Raw genomic sequence first — 21,828 nt, forward strand, 5'->3', positions numbered from 1 at the left:
TTGTGAGACCATATGCTGGTGCGGTTAGCCCTGGGTTCCTCCTAATGCAAGACAATGCTAGACCTCATGTGGCTGGAGTGTGTCAGCAGTTCCTGTAAGAGGAAGGCATTGATGCTATGGAATGGCCCGCCCGTTCCCCAGACCTGAATCCAATTGAGCACATCTGGGACATCATGTCTCGCTCCATCCACCAACGCCACGTTGCACCACAGACTGTCCAGGAGTTGGAGGATGCTTTAGTCCAGGTCTGTGAGGAGATCCCTCAGGAGACCATCCGCCACCTCATCAGGAGCATGCCCAGGCGTTGTAGGGAGGTCATACAGGCACGTGGAGGCCACACACACACTACTGAGCCTCATTTTGACTTGTTTTAAGGACATTACATCAAAGTTGGATCAGCCTGTAGTGTGGTTTTCCACTTTAATTTTGAGTGTGACTCCAAATCCAGACCTCCATGGGTTGATACATTTGATTTCCATTGATAATTTTTGTGTGATTTTGTTGTCAGCACATTCAACTATGTAAAGAAAAAAGTATTTAATAAGATTATTTAATTCATTCAGATCTAGGATGTGTTATTTTAGTGTTCCCTTTATTTTTTTGAGCAGTGTATATTTTATTGTCATAAAGAGTAGTTAACAGTATACTGTAGCTGCAGTATATGGAGATTAGTATGATGGTAAAGAGCATTAGAATAGTATAGTATGTACAGTGCCTTGCAAAAGTATTCATCCCCCTTGGCGTCTTTCCTATTTTGTTGCATTACAACCTGTAATTTAAATGGATTTTTATTTGGATTTCATGCAATGGACATACACAAAATAGTCGAAATTGGTGAAGTGAAATGAAAAAAATAACTTGTTTCAAAAAAATTACAAAGAAATAATAACGGAAAAGTGGTACGTGCATATACAGTGGGGAAAAAAAGTATTTAGTCAGCCACCAATTGTGCAAGTTCTCCCACTTAAAAAGATGAGAGAGGCCTGTAATTTCCATCATAGGTACACGTCAACTATGACAGACAAATGTAGAAGAAAAAAAATCCAGAAAATCACATTGTAGGATTTTTAATGAATTTATTTGCAAATTATGGTGGAAAATAAGTATTTGGTCACCTACAAACAAGCAAGATTTCTGGCTCTCACAGACCTGTAACTTCTTCTTTAAGAGGCTCCTCTGTCCTCCACTCGTTACCTGTATTAATGGCACCTGTTTGAACTTGTTATCAGTATAAAAGACACCTGTCCACAACCTCAAACAGTCACACTCCAAACTCCACTATGGCCAATACCAAAGAGCTGTCAAAGGACACCAGAAACAAAATTGTAGACCTGCACCAGGCTGGGAAGACTGAATCTGCAATAGGTAAGCAGCTTGGTTTGAAGAAATCAACTGTGGGAGCAATTATTAGGAAATGTAAGACATACAAGACCACTGATAATCTCCCTCGATCTGGGGCTCCACGCAAGATCTCAACCCTTGGGGTCAAAATGATCACAAGAACGGTGAGCAAAAATCCCAGAACCACACGGGGGGACCTAGTGAATGACCCGCAGAGAGCTGGGACCAAAGTAACAAAGCCTACCATCAGTAACACACTACGCCGCCAGGGACTCAAATCCTGCAGTGCCAGACGTGTCCCCCTGCTTAAGCCAGTACATGTCCAGGCCCGTCTGAAGTTTGCTAGAGTGCATTTGGATGATCCAGAAGAGGATTGGGAGAATGTCATATGGTCAGATGAAACCAAAATAGAACTTTTTGGTAAAAACTCAACTCGTCGTGTTTGGAGGACAAAGAATGCTGAGTTGCATCCAAAGAACACCATACCTACTGTGAAGCATGGGGGTGGAAACATCATGCTTTGGGGCTGTTTTTCTGCAAAGGGACCAGGACGACTGATCCGTGTAAAGGAAAGAATGAATGGGGCCATGTATCGTGAGATTTTGAGTGAAAACCTCCTTCCATCAGCAAGGGCATTGAAGATGAAACGTGGCTGGGTCTTTCAGCATGACAATGATCCCAAACACACCGCCCGGGCGGCAACGAAGGAGTGGCTTCGTAAGAAGCATTTCAAGGTCCTGGAGTGGCCTAGCCAGTCTCCAGATCTCAACCCCATAGAAAATCTTTGGAGGGAGTTGAAAGTCTGTGTTGCCCAGCGACAGCCCCAAAACATCACTGCTCTAGAGGAGATCTGCATGGAGGAATGGGCCAAAATACATATATATATTCACCCCCTTTGCTATGAAGCCCCTAAATAAGATCTGGCGCAACCAATTTCCTTCAGAAGTTACATAATTAGTTAAATAAAGTCCACCTGTGTGCAATATAAGTGCCACATGATCTCAGTATATATACACCTGTTCTGAAAGGCCCCAGAGTCTGCAACACCACTAAGCAAGGGGCACCACCAAGCAAGCGGCACCATGAAGACCAAGGAGCTCTCCAAACAGGTCAGGGACAAAGTTGTGGAGAAGTACAGATCAGGGTTGGGGTATAAAAAAATATCAGAAAGTTTGAACATCCCACAGAGCACCTTTAAATCCATTATTTAAAAAATGGAAAGAATATGGCACCACAACAAACCTGCCAAGAGAGGGCCGCCCACCAAAACTCACGGACCAGGCAAGGAGGGCATTAATCAGAGAGGCAACAAAGAGACCAAAGATAACCCTGAAGGAGCTGCAAAGCTCCACAGCGGAGATTGGAGTGTCTGTCCATAGGACCACTTTAAGCTGTACACTCCATAGAGCTGGGCTTTACTGAAGAGTGACCAGAAAAAAGCCATAGCTTAAAGAAAAAAATAAGCAAACACGTTTGGTGTTCGCCAAAAGGCATGTGGGAGACTCCCCAAACATATGGAAGAAGGTACTCTGGTCAGACGAGACAAAAATTGAGCATTTTGGCCATCAAGGAAAACGCTATGTCTGGCGCAAACCCAACACCTCTCATCACCCCAAGAACACCATCCAGCATCATGTGAATAGTTATGCATGCTCAGGTTCTGTTTTTTTTTTTTTGTCTTATTTCTTGTTTGTTTCAGCAAAAAAAATATTTTGCATCTTCAAAGTGGTAAATCAAATGGTACAACCCCCCCCCAAGAAAATCTATTTTAATTCCAGGTTGTAAGGCAACAAAATAGGAAAAATGCCAAGGGTGGTGAATACTTTCGCAAGCCACTGTACAAGCCCCTACAGTGAGGGAAAAAAGTATTTGATCCCCTGCTGATTTTGTACGTTTGCCCACTGACAAAGAAATGATCAGTCTATAATTTTAATGGTAGGTTTATTTGAACAGTGAGAGACAGAATAACAACAACAAAAAAACAGAAAAACGCATGTCAAAAATTGTATAAATCGATTTGCATTTTAATGAGGGAAATAAGCATTTGACCCCTCTGCAAAACATGACTTAGTACTTGGTGGCAAAACCCTTGTTGGCAATCACAGAGGTCAGACGTGTCTTGTAGTTGGCCACCAGGAGGGATTTTGTTCCACTCCTCTTTGCAGATCTTCTCCAAGTCATTAAGGTTTCGAGGCTGACGTTTGGCAACTCGAACCTTCAGTTCCCTCCACAGATTTTCTATGGGATTAAGGTCTGGAGACTGGCTAGGCTACTCCAGGACCTTAATGTGCTTCTTCTTGAGCCACTCCTTTGTTGCCTTGGCTGTGTGTTTTGGGTCATCGTCATGCTGGAATACCCATCCACTACCCATTTTCATTTTCAATGCCCTGGCTGAGGGAAGGAGGTTCTCACCCAAGATTTGACGGTACATGGCCCCGTCCATTGTCCCTTTGATGCGGTGAAGTTGTCCTGTCCCCTTAGCAGAAAAACACCCCCAAAGCACAATGTTTCCACCTCCATGTTTGACGGTGGGGATGGTGTTCTTGGGGTCATAGGCAGCATTCCTCCTCCTCCAAACACGGCGAGTTGAGTTGATGCCAAAGAGCTCCATTTTGGTCTCATCTGACCAAAACACTTTCACCCAGTTCTCCTCTGAATCATTCAGATGTTCATTGGCAAACTTCAGACGGGCATGTATATGTGCTTTCTTGAGCAGGGGGACCTTGCGGGCGCTGCAGGATTTCAGTCCTTCACGGCGTAGTGTGTTACCAATTGTTTTCTTGGTGACTATGGTCCCAGCTGCCTTGAGATCATTGACAAGATCCTCCCGTGTAGTTCTGGGCTGATTCCTCACCGTTCTCATGATCATTGCAACTCCACGAGGTGAGATCTTGCATGGAGCCCCAGGCCGAGGGAGATTGACAGTTCTTTTGTGTTTCTTCCATTTGCGAATAATCGCACCAACTGTTGTCACCTTCTCACCAAGCTGCTTGGCGATGGACTTGTAGCCCATTCCAGCCTTGTGTAGGTCTACAATCTTGTCCCTGACATCCTTGGAGAGCTCTTTGGTCTTGGCCATGGTGGAGAGTTTGGAATCTGATTGATTGATTGCTTCTGTGGACAGGTGTCTTTTATACAGGTAACAAATTGAGATTAGGAGCCCTCCCTTTGAGAGTGTGCTCCTAATCTCAGCTCGTTACCTGTATAAAAGACACCTGGGAGCCAGAAATCTTTCTGATTGAGGGGGGGGGGTCAAATACTTATTTACCTCATTAAAATGCAAATCAATTTATAACATTTTTGACATGCGTTTTTCTGGATTTTTTTGTTGTTATTTTGTCTCTCACTGTTCAAATAAACCTACCATTAAAATTATAGACTGATCATTTCTTTGTCAGTGGGCAAACGTACAAAATCAGCAGGGGATCAAATACTTTTTTTCCCTCACTGTAACTGTGTGACTATAACTATCTCCTTCTAGCTGTGCTTGATAAAGTTGAAGGTAACTACAGTGTAGTAGGATAACACACAGGCTTATTGAGGAACTCAATTATATAGTATACCGAGAAGCCCATAGCATCATCAAGCCAACGCCAACTGCTGTACACAATCCTACCGCTGACGAAAACAGACGAAAACCCCCAACAAAATAATCATATTTTCCTTCTCTCTTTTTTATAAATTTTTTGTTCCTCACCCTGTAATGGAGACATATTTGAAAGTGTGGGCATGGGAAATCCTGCATCACCAGAAGATTTTATCTCCACTGAATGGACGTGTTTGACAGTTTTTTTTTGTGGGAACTGTTTCCCACTGTGTGAGTGGAGAATAAGGCATGTTGTTCGACAGAGGAACTATTGCAGTGGATGACGGTTGTGGAGGGAAGACATGAATAAAATGGATTTAAAATGGGTCACTCCCATTCACTTTTGTCTTTGACTCTTGCGCCCACTCAGTGTTTTGGGATGTGTTTCAATAATGACAGGCTGAGTTCATACGGAGGACTGGCTTTGTGAAAGAGAGTAATGGAAAAGACCAGTGCCGTTTCTACGCATACCGCGACCGACCCCCAAAATGCTAGAAACGGCCCTGGAAAAGACTCACATGAAAAAAGAGACAAAACCTACTTTGTGAGGGGAAGAAGACAGCTACGAGTTTGTTGAACACATAAACACCACTTCTTTACCATTCACTTGTTTTGCAGTGGTGGCTCCTAGCTTCCTTCACTTTTTTATGCATTCGGAAAGTATTCAGACCCCTTGACTTTTTCCACATTTTGTTACGTTACAGACTTTTTCTAAAATTGATGAAATAGTGTTTCTCCCATCAATCTGCACACAATACCCCATCATTTTTTGCTAATTTATTAAAAATACAAAACAGAAATATCACATTTACATAAGTATTCAGACCCTTTACTCAGTACTTTGTTGAAGCACCTTTGGCAGCGATTACAGCCTTGAGTCTTCTTGGGTATGACGCTGCAAGCTTGGCACACCTGTATTTGGGGAGTTTCTCCCATTCTTCTCTGCAGATCCTCTCAAGCTCTGTCAGGTTGGATGGGGAGCATCGCTGCACAGCTATTTTCAGGTCTCTCCAGAGATGTTCGATCGGGTTCAAGTCCGGGCTCTGGCTGGGCCACTCAAGGACATTCAGAGACTTGTCCCGAAGCCACTCCTGAGTTGTCTTGGCTGTGTACTTAGAGTCATTGTCCTGTTGGAAGGTGAACCTTCACCCCAGTCTGAGGTCCTGAGTGCTCTGGAACAGGTTTTCATCAAGGATCTTTCTGTACTTTGCTCCGTTCATCTTTGCCTCGATCCTGACTAGTCTCCCAGTCCCTGCCGCTAAAAAACATGCCCACAGCATGATGCTGCCACCACCATGCATCACCATAGGGATGATGCCAGGTTTCCTCCAGACGTGATGCTTGGCATTCAGGCCAAAGAGTTCAATCTTGGTTTCATCAGACCAGAGAATCTTGTTTCTCATGGTCTGAGAGTCCTTTAGGTGCCTTTTGGCGAGCTGTCATGTGCCTTTTATTGAGGAATGGCTTCCGTCTGGCCACTCTACCATAAAGGCCTGATTGGTAGAGCGCTGCAGAGATGGTTGACGGAGCTGCTCTTCCTCCCGGGGAAGGACTGTCCGTTCCATGATCTCGCCATCACGGTTGACAACTCCGTTGTGTCCTCCTCCCAGAGTGCGAAGAGCCTTGGCGTGACCCTGGATAACACCCTGTCGTTCTCCGCCAACATCAAGGCGGTGACCCGATCCTGCAGGTTCATGCTCTACAACATTCGGAGAGTACGACCCTGCCTTACACAGGAAGCGGCACAGGTCCTAATCCAGGCACTTGTCATCTCCCGTCTGGATTACTGCAACTCGCTGTTGGCTGGGCTCCCTGCCTGTGCCATTAAACCCCTACAACTCATCCAGAATGCCGCAGCCCGTCTGGTGTTCAACCTTCCCAAGTTCTCTCACGTCACCCCCTCCTCCGCACACTCCACTGGCTTCCAGTTGAAGCTCGCATCCGTTACAAGACCATGGTGCTTGCCTATGGAGCAGTGAGGGGAACGGCACCTCCGTACCTTCAGGCTCTGATCAGTCCCTACACCCAGGCGAGGGCATTGCGTTCATCCACCTCTGGCCTGCTGGCTCCCTTCCTCTGCGGAAGCATAGTTCCCGCTCAGCCCAGTCAAAGCTGTTCGCTGCTCTGGCACCCCAATGGTGGAACAAGCTCCCTCACGACGCCAGGACAGCGGAGTCACTCACCACCTTCCGGAGACATTTGAAACCCCACCTCTTTAAGGAACACCTGGGATAGGATAAAGTAATCCTTCTACCCCCCCACTGGCTATAGGGTGAATGCACCAATTTGTAGTCGCTCTGGATAAGAGCGTCTGCTAAATGACGTAAATGTGCCCTTGAGCAAGGCACTTAACCCTAATTGCTCCTGTAAGTCGCTCTGGATAAGAGCGTCTGCTAAATGACTAAAATGTAAATGTAAAAATGTTGTCCTTCTGGAAGGTTCTCCCATCTCCACAGAGGAACTCTTGAGCTCTGTCAGAGTGACCATCGGGTTCTTGGTCACCTCACTGACCAAGGCCCTTCTCCCCCGACTGCTCAGTTTGGCCGGGCGGCCAGCTCTAGGAAGTGTTTTGGTGGTTCCAAACTTCTTCCATTTAGGAATGATGGAGGCCACTGTGTTCTTGGGGACCTTCAATGCTGCAGAAATGTTTAGGTACCCTACCCCAGATCCGTGCCTCGACACAATCCTGTCTCTGAGCTCTACGGACAATTCCTTCGACCTCATGGCTTGGTTTTTGCTCGGACATGCACTGTCAACTGTGGGACCTTATATAGATAGGTCTGTGCCTTTCCAAATCATGTCCAATTAATTGAATTTACCACAGGTGGACTCCAATCAAGTTGTAGAAACATCTCAAGGATGATCAATGGAAACAGGATGCACCTGAGCTCAATTTCGAGTCTTATAGCAAAGGGTCTGAATACTTATGTAAATAAGGTATTTCTGTTTTTTATTTTTAATAAATTTGCAAACATTTCTAAAAACCTGTTTTTGCTTTGTCATTATGGTTTACTGTGTGTAGATTGTTGACGAAAAACAATAATTTAATCAATTTTAGAATAAGGCTGTAACGTAACAAAATGTGGAAAAGGGAAGGGGTCTGAATACTTTCTGAATGCACTGTATGTGTTTTGTCACACTCTTAGTTTTAATCTCACATCTTTAAAAATGACAGTCATTCGTGCATCTCCACACTCAATTACTGTAGCTACTCCAAAGCTTACCCTGGATGTTCTATTATAACTTCAAGACAGTAACCTGTATTGACACTTGAAACTGTGAAAGGGGGAACTTCTTACAGTCTACATTTTAGTCATTTAGCAGACGCTCTTATCCAGAGAGACTTACAGGAGCAATTATGGTTAAGTGCCTTGCTCAAGGTCACATCGACAGATTTTTCACCTAGTCGGCTCGGGGATTAGAACCAGCGACCTTTCAGTTACTGGCACAACGCTCTTAACCACTAAGCTACCTGCCTCCCCAGTAGGAGATTATGCACAGTCAGCACTCACAGTCTGAATAAGAGACACACACACCAATACTTTTGGTCCTCTGTAGCTCAGCTGGTAGAGCACGGCGCTTGTAACGCCAAGGTAGTGGGTTCGATCCCCGGGACCACCCATACACAAAAAATGTATGCACGCATGACTGTAAGTCGCTTTGGATAAAAGCGTCTGCTAAATGGCATATTATTATTTATTATTATTATGTATGATGTGTCTGCATAGATTTACTGAGTCACACATATCTGATGTGTCTGCATAGATTTAGTCACACATGCACAGACAGAAAACACGGTATATGTCCAAGAATCACTTTATGCAAGCCCAGCGGAATGTATATCATACCCATAGCTGCCTATGACAGTAAATCATATGGATAAAAATATACATTGTACTCTAGGATGAAAGTCCATAATTGAGACTACATCTGTCAGGTTGTTAAATTCTCTGCATAAATATCATACCCCCAAGACATGCTAACCTCTCACCATTACAATATCAGGGGAGGTTAGCATTTTGGGGGGGGTATGATATTTGTGCGTCTGTAACTTTTTCACTCATCATTATTCACGATTCATTCAGGACTATCCATCATCATGGTAGCATCCACATTATTGTACAAGTGTTTAAAAACATATTCTATTCTTATTTACAATAAAAGTTACTCCAAAATGACACAATACATTATTTACCATTCATTTCTATTGGGCACAAAATAATCTGAAACACAACCAAAACATACAGCAAACAAGTTTGTAGAGTCACAAGCTTGATGTAATCATTGTGTGCTAGGAATATGGGACCAAATATTACACTTTTGACTACTTTAATACACTGTGAATTTGTCCCAATACTTTTGGTCCCCTAAAATGGGGGGACTATGTACAACACGTGCTCTAATTTCTAAAAACGGATAACCTGATATGAATTAAAATATCCTCAAATTAAAGTTGACAGTCTGCACTTTAACATCATAGTCATTGTATCATTTCAAATCCAAAGTGCTGGAGTACAGAGACAAAACAACAACAAATGTGTCACTGCCCCAATACTTTTGGAGCTCACTGTAGTTAATGAATATGCAAGTCAGTGAGGAAGGACAGAGCTTCAACATACGTCCCAAATGGCACCTTATTCCATATGGACCCTGGTCAAAAGTAGTTCACTAAATAAGGAATAGGGTGCCATTTGAGATGCAACCTCAGTAAAAAGAAAATCGTCACATTAGACTGTGATTAATGGATCTGACCCATCAGCGACTCCCCCAGCTGCTGTAGACCAGATGCTCAGTCGCTGTCAACAAAGTGTAAGTTAGAAATGACACGGCATTAGTATAAACACAGGTTCTGCAATAAAGGAACTGAAGTTCCTCTTCTAACTGATTCACGTTTTGGCTGGGGATCACACATAAGGTAACGCCTACTTTCATTTACATTACACCTGACCTAGCGTTCCTATACAAATTAGGACTTGGCTGCATCTCCTTGTGTAACATTTCCCCAGGCTCTTGACCTAGTCAAAATCCAAAATGTTAAACAAACAATACAAAGTAGACCAAACTGAAGATGAGAAGATTGCTTGAAAAATAAATATTTGGTGAATATGTAATTGGTGCAAAATAGCTAGCTAGTTAGCGGAGCGATAGTAACGTTGCTTCGTGGGAGACTGTTACTGATGTGTTCGAGCCCAGGTTGGGGCAAGGAGAGACGGAAGCGAAACTGTTACAAATGCATACCATAGTTGCTGAATGTCTTCTCAACTAAACTAACTTTGACAGTTCAGCTAGAAAATATAAATCAACAGGTGTCAGCTGTACCTTGGATATCCTACAGAATATGCCATTGGAGTTTTTAATAAGGACTCGAAGCAGCATGACTCACAGGTTTAGTGTGTAAAGGCTTAAAGCATTACAGTAAAACCATTTATAAGTGTGCATGGGGGGTATAGTGGTAAGTAACCAAAGAGAGCATAAACAAATCTTGAAAGAAACAGATCTTGAAATAATTCTGACAATTTGGAGGGGGGTATCCCCTCACACATCCCTTGCGTGACCATGGAGTCATGGACAACCCGTTCCTCAGGGGGGGCTCGCATTTTATCTTCCTAGATGCTTGGGAGGACGGAGGAGTGTTAAGGGGGTAAGGCCGGGGCACGCGGGTGGGTGGGTTTCATAAGAATGTTTCCAATATTAGCCTTGGTCTGGCTTTAAAAATAGAGCTTCATCACATGAAATCAATAATGCCACTTAGAAGTGAAGTGACGGCGTGTGTTGGCGGCGAGGACCCCCTGTGGATTAGCGCACTCTGTATTAGCACACTCTGTGCTTGGTAATCACTAACATTTGGATGGCAACTGTACTAGAAAGGCCTGTGGAGAACTCCAGTGCATAAAGCCTATATGAATAATGTTGTTCAGCTTTTATCTTTGTACAATGACCATCTTCCATTTGACTGGCATAATTTATGCTTGATGCTAGAACTGTCAAGGTCACTCTTGGAGATTGCAGCCTTGATTCATATAGAATTGAGTAGAGAAGTCATCAGTGATGAGGCTAATTTGAGTAATGCTTTCTATGCACATAGTGTGGTGTGTTGAATCCAGCATTCAGTAATAAATACTTTTCTATTTAATTAATTTGCAAATATCTTTGCAAACATATCCATTTCCAAAACTCACTTGCAACTTTATTAATAGAATCTGCATTTATCCATTTGCAGTTTTGCACTCATATAATTACTTCAGTTGCATAACACCTGATCAACACTAACATAATAAATTAGTCAAAAGCCATACACTGATGAGAAAACCATCATGATGAAGTGATTGATTATAGTACAAAACTAGGTAATATCCTCAAAATACACATTGCTTCGCTCTCACTTTCTCTATAATATTAGAAGATAGATGTTGGTTGCTGCGAGAGTTTGGTGTGCACTGTAACTTGTCCAACCACAACACGAGATACCCACTAGAACGTTCTCGGAACTAGCCACTACAAATCTTCCCCTGTGATGCTCAGACATGGACCAATATAGATCCAAGAGAGAGATATCGCATGGCCGATAAACTTGAGGGACAGGCTGTCCCCTGGATGCACTGTGGCTCAATCGAGGTGACACTCTCTGAACCATGTCCTCCACCAGTGTCTAGTTGAGATCAACTGCATGAGAAAGCCATCATTGTATTGTGGCACCAGCTGTAGGCTGATCTAATGGTGCAAATAACTGTTTCATCCCATATCATTTTAATAAAGCAGTGTCAGGTATCATATGAATATCCTACTTTAACTGTAATATGTAAATGCCTCACTCTGAACTTGTATTTAACTTTACAATCACTCACTCTGAACCCAGGTCTTCACCTATAACTAGTCTTGTTCGAGCACCACCAGTGGGCAAGTGTAGGCCTACTCATCTGGCAGACTGCCCTGCTCAGCCTGATGTGCAAGATCTGCTGGCTATTTAGTGTCCCAACAATGGATCCATCCATGGCATCTCAATTGTATCAAGTTAATTAAGTGTAAGTTTTAGATAAATGTGGCCTACATGCTGAGATTACATGTTGTAGCTACAAAACTATTTAATTTTAGAGTTCACAAGTCAATCATATTATTAAGATTTTTGAGTGTAGTATACACAACTATATAAACTATTACACACATTATGGTAATCGTTCCAGCCAATGGAAGTGGTATTTGATCCCTGGTCTCTTGCACTTGCACGCACGGCAACAGTTTCATTAACTCACCCTGCAAATCCCACCATGGCGCTGTACAAGAGAAAGGTCCAATGCTGTGTAACAACGATAATACGATGCAGTTATCCATTCAAAGGGGTCTCCACATACACCCCAATGTTAGCCTACTCAAGTCTAAGGTACTGAATAACTCGAACATTATCTGAATATTATTGAAAGATGGCTAGTAGCCTACTCGAAATTCTTTGTCGGTCATTCATTAGGTACACCTAGGGCTAGTCATCCTCTGAACCAGTATCTGGGCAGAGGAGGAGACGATGAATATGTAGCCTAGGCAGCGGATAGTTAGTGCATGGGCGCTAGACCTGCACTATCGGCTGCCTAGGCAAATGAATATGATGAGTCCCATCCCTAGCCCAGAAGCTACCATATATATTTTGCCATTAGACAGCACTGCATGCGTTATGTCAAAATACGTTCGTTACTCACCAAATATGGAGTTTCGCTGAGCAACTATCGTAATTTACTGCCGTCCAGCCCGGTATGTACTTCCAAAAAAGTTTTAAATAAAAGTTTACAAGCAACCGAAAAAATATATTGTCTGGAAATAATTGTTTTGGACCAAGTGCGCATGCGCCAAATCTACCTATTCTGCGCGTGCCAGTAGTGGATTTGATGTATGTGCACTTGTTCAAAAACAATAGTTTCTTTCCAGACAATACATTTTTCGGTTGCTTGTACATTTTTATTTTCACCTTTTTATTGGAAGTACATACCGGGCTGGACGGCAGTAAATTACGATCGTTGCTCAGCGAAACTCCATATTTGGTGAGTAACGAACGTATTTTGACATAACGATTGCAGTGCTTGCTGTCTAATGGCAAAAATATATATGGTAGCTTCTGAGCTAGAGAGGGGACTCGTCATATTCATTATCCTAGGCAGCCGATAGTGCTGGCGCTAGATCTGCACTAACTATCCGCTGCCTAGGCTACATATTCATAATCTCTTCCTCTGTCCAGGTACTGCTTCAGAGGATGACTAGCCCAAGAAGGACTGAATGACCGACAAAAGCAGTTCAGCGAAATTACATATTTGGTGTGTAACGAATGTATTTTGATATTATAACGCATACAGAGCTGTCTGTCTTGTTTTGTATGCTTTGTACAAAATAATAAAATGCAGGACGACAGGATATTTATAAACGTAGCTCTTTATTAACTAGCTATAACTGGCATGTCCATGTGTCTCTGGCCATGATCATCTTTAGAATGACCTCACCACCTGGGTGGTCTTAACCAATCATAGCACAGTATGATATGACAGTATAATGCATCCAATTACAATTCAGTATGCTGACACATATGAATATTACACTGTCTAGTGCAGGGGTGTCAAACGTACGGCCCGCGGGCCGGATCAGGCCCGCAAACGGGTTTAATCCGGCCCGCGAGATGATTTTTTTTTTTTAGTATAAAAATGCGCTGCAATTTTTCAATAAAATAAACTGCTGTTCCAATTGCGTCCACTGGATGGCGCAATAGCAATTGTGTTAAGCAAGCAAACTGTTTATACCGGGGCAGAGCAAGTAGGTCAAGCACATGCAGCCAATGAGCTACTTTGTTTTGCCCGCGATATTTATTACGGCTTCTACTTTTAACATTATGTGCTTTGGCACCCTCATTGCCCCAAAATGTCTCTGTCAAAAAAGAGAAAAGTGGACGCAGAGTGCAGAGTGTTCCAAGAAAAATGGTAATCCTATTTAATCACGGAATTGAATGGGAAAGCTGTATGTTTGGTGTGTTCAGAGCATGTTGCAGTGCTGAAAGAATATAACCTTCGTCGCCACTATGTGAGTCTTCATGCCGACAAATATGACAACTTTCAAGGACAGCGGAGATGAGAGAAGGTGAATGAACTGTTGGCGGGTCTGAAGAAACAGCAGTCTGTGTTTACTCACAGCCGAGACATCAGTGACGCTGCAGTGAAAGCTAGCTACCTCATTGCTAATGAAATCGCAGTGGCTTCAAAACCATTTAGTGAGGGTGAATTTGTAAAAACATGCATGATGAAGGCAGCGGAGATTGTGTGCCCTGAAAAGCGGCAGGCTTTTGCAAATATCAGCCTGACAAGAAACACAGTTGCAGACAGGATTTCCGATCTTTCAGTGGATTTGGACAGCCAGTTGAAGCAAAAGTAAAGTCATTTATTGCGTTTTCGGTTGCAATTGATGAAAGCACGGACATTACAGATGTTGCACAACTGGCCATTTTTTCATCCGCGGAGTTGATGACACATTGACCGTCACCGAGGAGTTCGTGGAGTTGGTGTCGATGACAGATACAACGACAGCAGCTGATATTTTTACCGCACTCGTCAGCGCGCTGGACAGGGTCGGAGTGGACTGGTCCCGCGCTGTCAGCCTGGCTACAGATGGTGCGCCCTCAATGATCGGGAAAAAAAGCAGGCGTTGTGACAAAGTTCAGAGAGAAAGTGCAATCTGCAAATGGAGGATGTGATTTTTTGACTTTTCACTGTATTTTGCACCAGGAGGCTTTGTGTTGCAAGTCATTAAAGATGGATAACGTCATGAAGGTGGTCATCCAAACTGTTAATTTCATCCGATCCAGAAGCCTGAATCACCGTCAGTTTGACAGCCTTCTCAGAGAGAAAGACCACATCTATGGCCTGCCATACCACACTGAGGTAAGATGGTTAAGCCGAGGTGCTGTGCTGAGGCGTTTCTTTGATTTACGAGAAGAAATTGAACAGTTCATGGAAGAAAAGGGCAAACCAGTGTTAGAATTTCATTCCGCAGAATGGATGCCGGACCTTGCATTTATGGTGGATGTTACAGAGCACCTGAATAACTTGAACAAACAGCTGCAAGGGCGCAACAAAGTTGTCACGCAGTATTATGACAGCATACGTTCTTTCAAGTTGAAGCTGTCATTGTGGGAGACGCAACTTGCCGGTGGTGATGCAGCTCACTTCCCCTGTCTGAAAAATGTGTGCGCGACCCAACATGTGGCAGACATGAAGCGGTTCAAAGATAAAATAACTGGACTGTTACGGGAGTTTGAGCAACGCTTTCAGATGTATGTTTATATGTTTTTATGTTGATGTGCTATTGTTTTTAATTGTTTTTATTTTATTTGTATATTTAACCTATTCTTGACTCTGTGGTTCTTGCACTTGTTTGGGGAACAGGATTTTATTATTTTTATCTACATTTCTGCCTGAGAAATGACACCCTGATATAGTTCTGTGATCTGTGAAACAGTTCTGTTAATCACTGAGGCATTGTGTGTTTGTGTGTTCTTTTTCTTTAGAATTTTCAAATAAACTTGATGTGTTTTATGATTAAAAATGATGTTGTGCTTGTACTATTTTGGACACACTGTCCTCAGGCTCCAGCTTTATGTTGTATGTTGATCGTATTAAAACAAAGAAAACAATCTGAAGTTGTTGTTTTTAAGTTATATATACCATGATTTTTCCGGTCCGGCCCACTTGGGAATAGATTTTCCTCCATGTGGCCCCTGAGCTAAAATGAGTTTGACACCCCTGGTCTAGTGGGAAAATGTATGGTAGCTTTCTGGGCTAGAGAGGGGACTAGTCATATTAATCGTCTCCTCCTCTGTCCAGATACTACTGGTTCAGTCATTCTCATGTTGCAAGCACAAAATAAAAAAGGTATAATTGGCATGCTGCCTACTCTAATCTAAAACCGTTTCAATGAAAGAAAATACATTTGCTTCCTGTAACGTTACTTTGCATCCCAGAACATTTTGTGATACAGGCCATTTATGTCGGGGTCGGGTGCACGCGAGAGAACAAAGATCACATACAGTCACCGGCCAGTTTATTAGGTACACCCATTTAGTATCGGGTCGGATCCCCCTTTGCCTCAAGAACAGCCTGAATTCTTCGGGGCATGGATTCTACAAGGTGTCGGAAACGTTCCACAGGATGTTGGTCAATGCTGACTTGATGGCGGGACATTCATGCTGCGAACAGCCCATTCCATCTCATCCCAAAGATGCTCTATTGGGTTTGGCATATACGCAGTGGCATTCAATCGTTGCTCAGTTGGTATCAAGGGACCTAACATCTGCCAGGAAAACATTCCCCACACCACTACATCAGCCTGTACCGTTAACACCAGGCAGGATGGGTCCATGGACTGATGCTGCTTACGCCAAATCCTGACTCAACAGGAACTGGGATTCGTCGGACCAGACAATGTTTTTCCACTCCTCAATTGTCCAGTGTTGGTGATCGCGTGCCCACTGGAGTCACTTCTTGTTGTTAGCTGATAGGAGTGGAACCTAGTGTGGTCGTCTGCTGCAATAGCCCATCCGTGACAATCGACAAGTTGTGCGTTCTGAGATGCCGTTCTGCACACCACTGTTGTACTGCGCCGTTATTTGTATGTTTGTGGCCCACCTGTTAGCTTGCACGATTCTTGTTATTCTCCTTGGACCTCTCAACGAGCTGTTTTCGCCCACAGGACTGCCGCGCTGACTGTATTTTTTTATTTAATTTTTTTTACCATTCTCAGTAAACCCTAGACACTCCTGCGTGAAAAGCCGCACTGATGATCTTACCACGTTCAAAGTAGCTTAGGTCACTTGTTTTGCCTATTCGAAACGTTCAATCGAAAAGTAACTGGATGCCTCGATGCCTGTCTGTCTGCTTTATATAGCAAGCCACAGTTACGTGACTCACTTTGTAGGAGTGATAAAAAATTTCATGAACGGGGCGGTGTACCTAATAAACTGTTAGGTGAGTGTATATGTCAGCAAAGTAATCATGTTTCACAACATAACACCACATTCAAAGTGTTCATGTTCTTACCTTGCTTAGGGGACAGTAGGCTAAGTCACAGTAGGCTATCAAAAGTGATTGCACAAATGCTGCATCCAGAGGTTATTGGGATTAACTGTCTCCATTTGTTTTCGGCCTATATAGAAACCTGTTCAATTAACTCTGAAGGCTTCTGTGGTGTCCCAACCTAAACTCTCTCCCTGTCTCCTAGCTCCGATTGTAACTATAATCTGTCATGAGCAATACTGCGTGTTATTCTGTAAACATTCAAAATTGCCCATGACAGATCCTAGTTACAATAAGAGCTACCCCATGCAACTACAAAACATGAACTGAGATACATACAAAAATACAATGAAACAAGCTAAATCTAATGTTTTTGTGTTGCTGAATCTGATATCCCCTCTCTTCTACAGCATATTATCCCGCAGGCACTATTCGTCATCTAAGGGCAGACTAGGCATATTTCAGAGAGCCAACGAGAGGTATGAGAAATTCCTTGAGCACCGATTCCCCCGCCTCTACATCCTTTACACCACCTTTGTGAAAGGTAAGTACCCCCTAACCACAACAACACCCTCTAATGCCTAACTGTCTACTTCTCATGGGCAGCTCCAGGGAGGCGCTAGATGGTGCTGAAGTAAAAATAGGTCTTGCACCCCCGATAAATACGTTTTCTATTACAAATCCTGGTGCAACTTCTCCAAAGCCAGTCTACAGCTGTAACATTTTCCTGTTGGATTTGGATAGCACTTATCCCGCTATATTGTATTAAGTGTATTTGTGTTGTCTTTCTTTGAGGCAATACCATGAAGCATTTTAACAAGTTTTGCAATTAGGTGTTTTTGTGTTGTAGGATTTTGGCTAATGGTACACGATGTGAGGGAAACAAGGAAGATAAGGATGAAAATGCTCACTCAAGATGTTTCACTCAAAGACCTGCCCTACCGCGAGATGGAGACCATCATTCTGGTCAGTGAGTCACACTTCCACCCTGGCAGCCAAACATTTTGTATGGTCAAAAGTAGTGAACTAAATAGGGAATAGGGTGCCATTTGGGATGCACCCATACATTACCAGTCAAAAAGTTTGGACACACCTACTCATGCAAGGGTTTTTCTATATTTTTAGTATTTTCTACATTGTAGAATAATAGTGAAGACATCAAAACTATGAAATAACACATTTCATGTATCATGTAGTAACCAAAAAATTGTTTAAAAAAAAATTGTTCTTCAAAGTAGCCACCCTTTGCCTTGATGACAGCTTTGCACACTCTTGGCATTCTCTCAACCAGCTTCACCTGGAATGCTTTTCCAACAATCTTGAAGGAGTTCCCACATATGCTGAGCACTTGTTGGCTGCTTTTCCTTCACTCTCCGGTCCAACTCATCCCAAACCATCTCAATTGGGTTGAGGTCGGGTGATTGGGGAGGCCAGATCATCTGATGCAGCACTCCATCACTCTCCTTCTTGGTCAAATAACCCTTACACAGCCTGGAGGTGTGTTGGGTCATTGTCCTGTTGAAAAACAAATTATAGTCCCACTAAGCGCAAACCAGATGGGATGGCGTATCGCTGCAGAATGCTGTGGTAGCCATGCTGGTTAACTGTGCCTTCAATTCTAAATAAATCAGACAGTGTCACCAGCAAAGCACCATCACACCTCCTCCATGCTTCACGGTGGGAACCACACATGCAAAGATCATCCGTTCACCTACTCTGCGTCTCACAAAGACACGGCGGATGGAACCAAAAATCTCAAATTTGGACTCCTCAGACCAAACGACAGATTTCCACAGGTTTAATGTCCATTGTTCGTGTTTCTTGGCCCAAGCAAGTCTGTTCTTCATATTGGTGTCCTTTAGTAGTGGTTTCTTTGCAGCAATGCGACCATGAGGGCCTGATTCACACAATCTCCTCTGAACAGTTGATGTTGAGATGTAGGGATATCTTCTGTATACCACCCCTACCTTGTCACAACACAACTGATTGGCTCAAATGCATTAAGAAGGAAATAAATTTCACAAATTAACTTTTAACAAGCCACACCTGTTAATTGGAATGCATTCCAGGTGACTACCTCATGAAGCTGGTTGAGAGAATGCCAAGAGTTTGCAAAGCTGTCATCAAGGCAAAGGGTGGCTACTTTGAAGAATCATAAATATAAAATATATGTTGATTTGTTTAACACTTTTTGGGTTACTACATGATTCCATAGGTGTTATTTCATAGTTTTGATGTCTTCACTATTATTCTACAATGTAGAAAATAGTAAAAATAAAGAAAAACCTTTGAATGAGTAGGTGTGTCCAAACATTTGATTGGTACTGTACATTATGTGAAGCAGACACATTGTGGAGCCAGTTTATGACCACCCTATTCAAACTCTACAGCAGAGCAACTTGCAGAAACTGGAATTCAGGTTCGCCTCAGCTAGGCCTGCACATAATGAACTGGACCCGCAGCTCGAATGTAACTGCGTGTTTTACGTTTTGTAATGGTTTTAACAGAAGGCGCTATGAATTTTAGGCCGGCTCTGACATATGTGATGGTTGGCTTCTAAACGGGTTGGACAAAGTGAGTTTGGTGTCAGTATGATATCTTACTGACTGATGGCTGACTTGATGGCTGACTGTCCAATTGCAGTATAATATATTGGCATTGTCCATATGTTATATTGCTAATGGACAGTGTCCATTACCCATTTGTTTAAACAGGGAGTTACCATCACCAAATGGACAGGCTAAAATTATCACTGAACGGCAAACATATTACGGCCTCTGTGTCACGAAGAGACACGCTGGGGTCATCGGGGGGAGGTTGGGGTGGACAATTCACACAGTTCTTCGAGCTGCGCTCGGCAGTTCATGTAGTTTGACCCATCCGAGTTGTTCCCTTAGGATAACATTGGATTACAGGTTAGGCTCTAACTTTGCTTCTGTGCATGCAATTTGCAAAGTGCCTTTTGCCATGTGTTCAGGGTCACCGGTAGCTCAACAGATATCAATATGAATAGAGTACATGGTCCCCTTCATATCCTAAACGGAAAGTATGAACTTGTAATATATCAAATGGCAAATGCCATTGTAACATATTGCAATTGGACAGCAATCAAGTCAGCCATCTCATTGCTTAAAATCATCATAAACAATCAAAGGACAGCACATTTGAATTGTATTTGTACAGTAGAGTGTCTCAGTAGGGACTTTATTAGTTTAAACCCTTTAACTGCATGTCCAATTCGTGATGGTAAATGCCCATTGTAATATATTGCTAATGGACACTGTCCATTTCCAATATGTTTAAGCAATGATTTACCATCACCAAATGGACAGGCTGAAATCAACACCAACGAGCGAGGGAGAGGAACCACTATCACTGCTAGACCATCCCGAGTTCAACGAGCCAGACAATTGGGCATTTCAGCAATGTAACAGCATGTCCAATTCGTGATGGTAAATGCCTATTGTAATATATTGCTAATGGACAGTGTCCATTACACATAATACATTGCCAGTCTTAACATGTTATGATGGACACTGTCCATTTCTAATATATTTAAGCAGTGATTTACCATCACCAAATGGACAGGCTGAAATTAACACCCAAGAGTGTAGGAGAGGAAACACTATGTCTGTTTGACTCATACTTTTTCTCCATTGGCAATAAATTACTCTGATAATTGGACAGTCGATTACACATAATACATGCCAGTCTTAACATGTTATACTGCAATTGGACAGTGTCCATTGCCAATGTACACTACCATTCAAAAGTTTGGGGTCACTTAGAAATGTCCTTGTTTTCGAAAGAAAAGCAATTTTTTTGTCAATTAAAATAACATCAAATTGATCAGAAATACAGTGTAGACATTGTTAATGTTGTAAATGGCTATTGTAGCTGTAAACGGCTGGTTTTTAATGGAATTTCTACATAGGCGTACAGAGGCCCATTATCAGCAACCATCAGTCCTGTGTTCCAATGGCACGTTGTTTGCTAATCTAAGTTGATCATTTTAAAAGGCTAATTGAGCATTAGAAAACCCTTTTGCAATTATGTTAGCACAGCTGAAAACTGTTGTGCTAATTAAAGAAGCAATAAAACTGGCCTTCTTGAGACTAGTTGAGTATCTCGAGCACCACAATCAGCAATTGTGGGTTCGATTATAGGCTCCAAATGGCCAGAAACAAAGAACTGTCTTCTGAAACTCGTCAGTCTATTCTTGTTCTGAGAAATTAAGGCTACTCCATGTGAGAAAGTGCCAAGAAACTAAAGATCTCATACAACGCTGTGTACTACTCCCTTCACAGAACAGCGCAAACTGGCTCTAACCAGAATAGAAAGAGGAGTGGGAGGCCCCGGTGCACAACTGAGCAAGAGGACCTCTCGCATAAAATAAGACAAATCTATATCCATACGGGTCTTTAGTAATGTATAATTGAGACAAAATTGAATTTTTTTCAAAACACGGTCCAAAACGCACTTTCTGTAATTGGTAATTTCACCCTTGAGATTTGACTTTGTTGTCCATTTGCAATATACTTTCTGATGGTGGTGTGCGCTCACCCCCCTTAGGATTTTTGAATTATTACACTGGCATTTGCCATATACCATTTGCAATATGTTTTGCCCCATTTGCCGTCCATTTGAGTGGTATTTGCAATTGTGTATATGTTTCGCCCAATGGCAATAAATTGCCATTCATTTTTGTCCATTAGGCCTATGCTTTCCCTTACCCCATGATAATTACCAGATGTTCGTGGAGAGACTTGTAACAGAGTGTATATATAGAGAGAGTGGATCTTTGTTCTGGAGTTAGGAAGTTGGTAGAGGCAAAGCTCTGTCCTTGTGTTATAACTATCCATGTTA

This window comes from Coregonus clupeaformis, chromosome 10 (assembly GCF_020615455.1).
Source record: "Coregonus clupeaformis isolate EN_2021a chromosome 10, ASM2061545v1, whole genome shotgun sequence".
Lineage (NCBI taxonomy): Eukaryota > Metazoa > Chordata > Actinopteri > Salmoniformes > Salmonidae > Coregonus > Coregonus clupeaformis.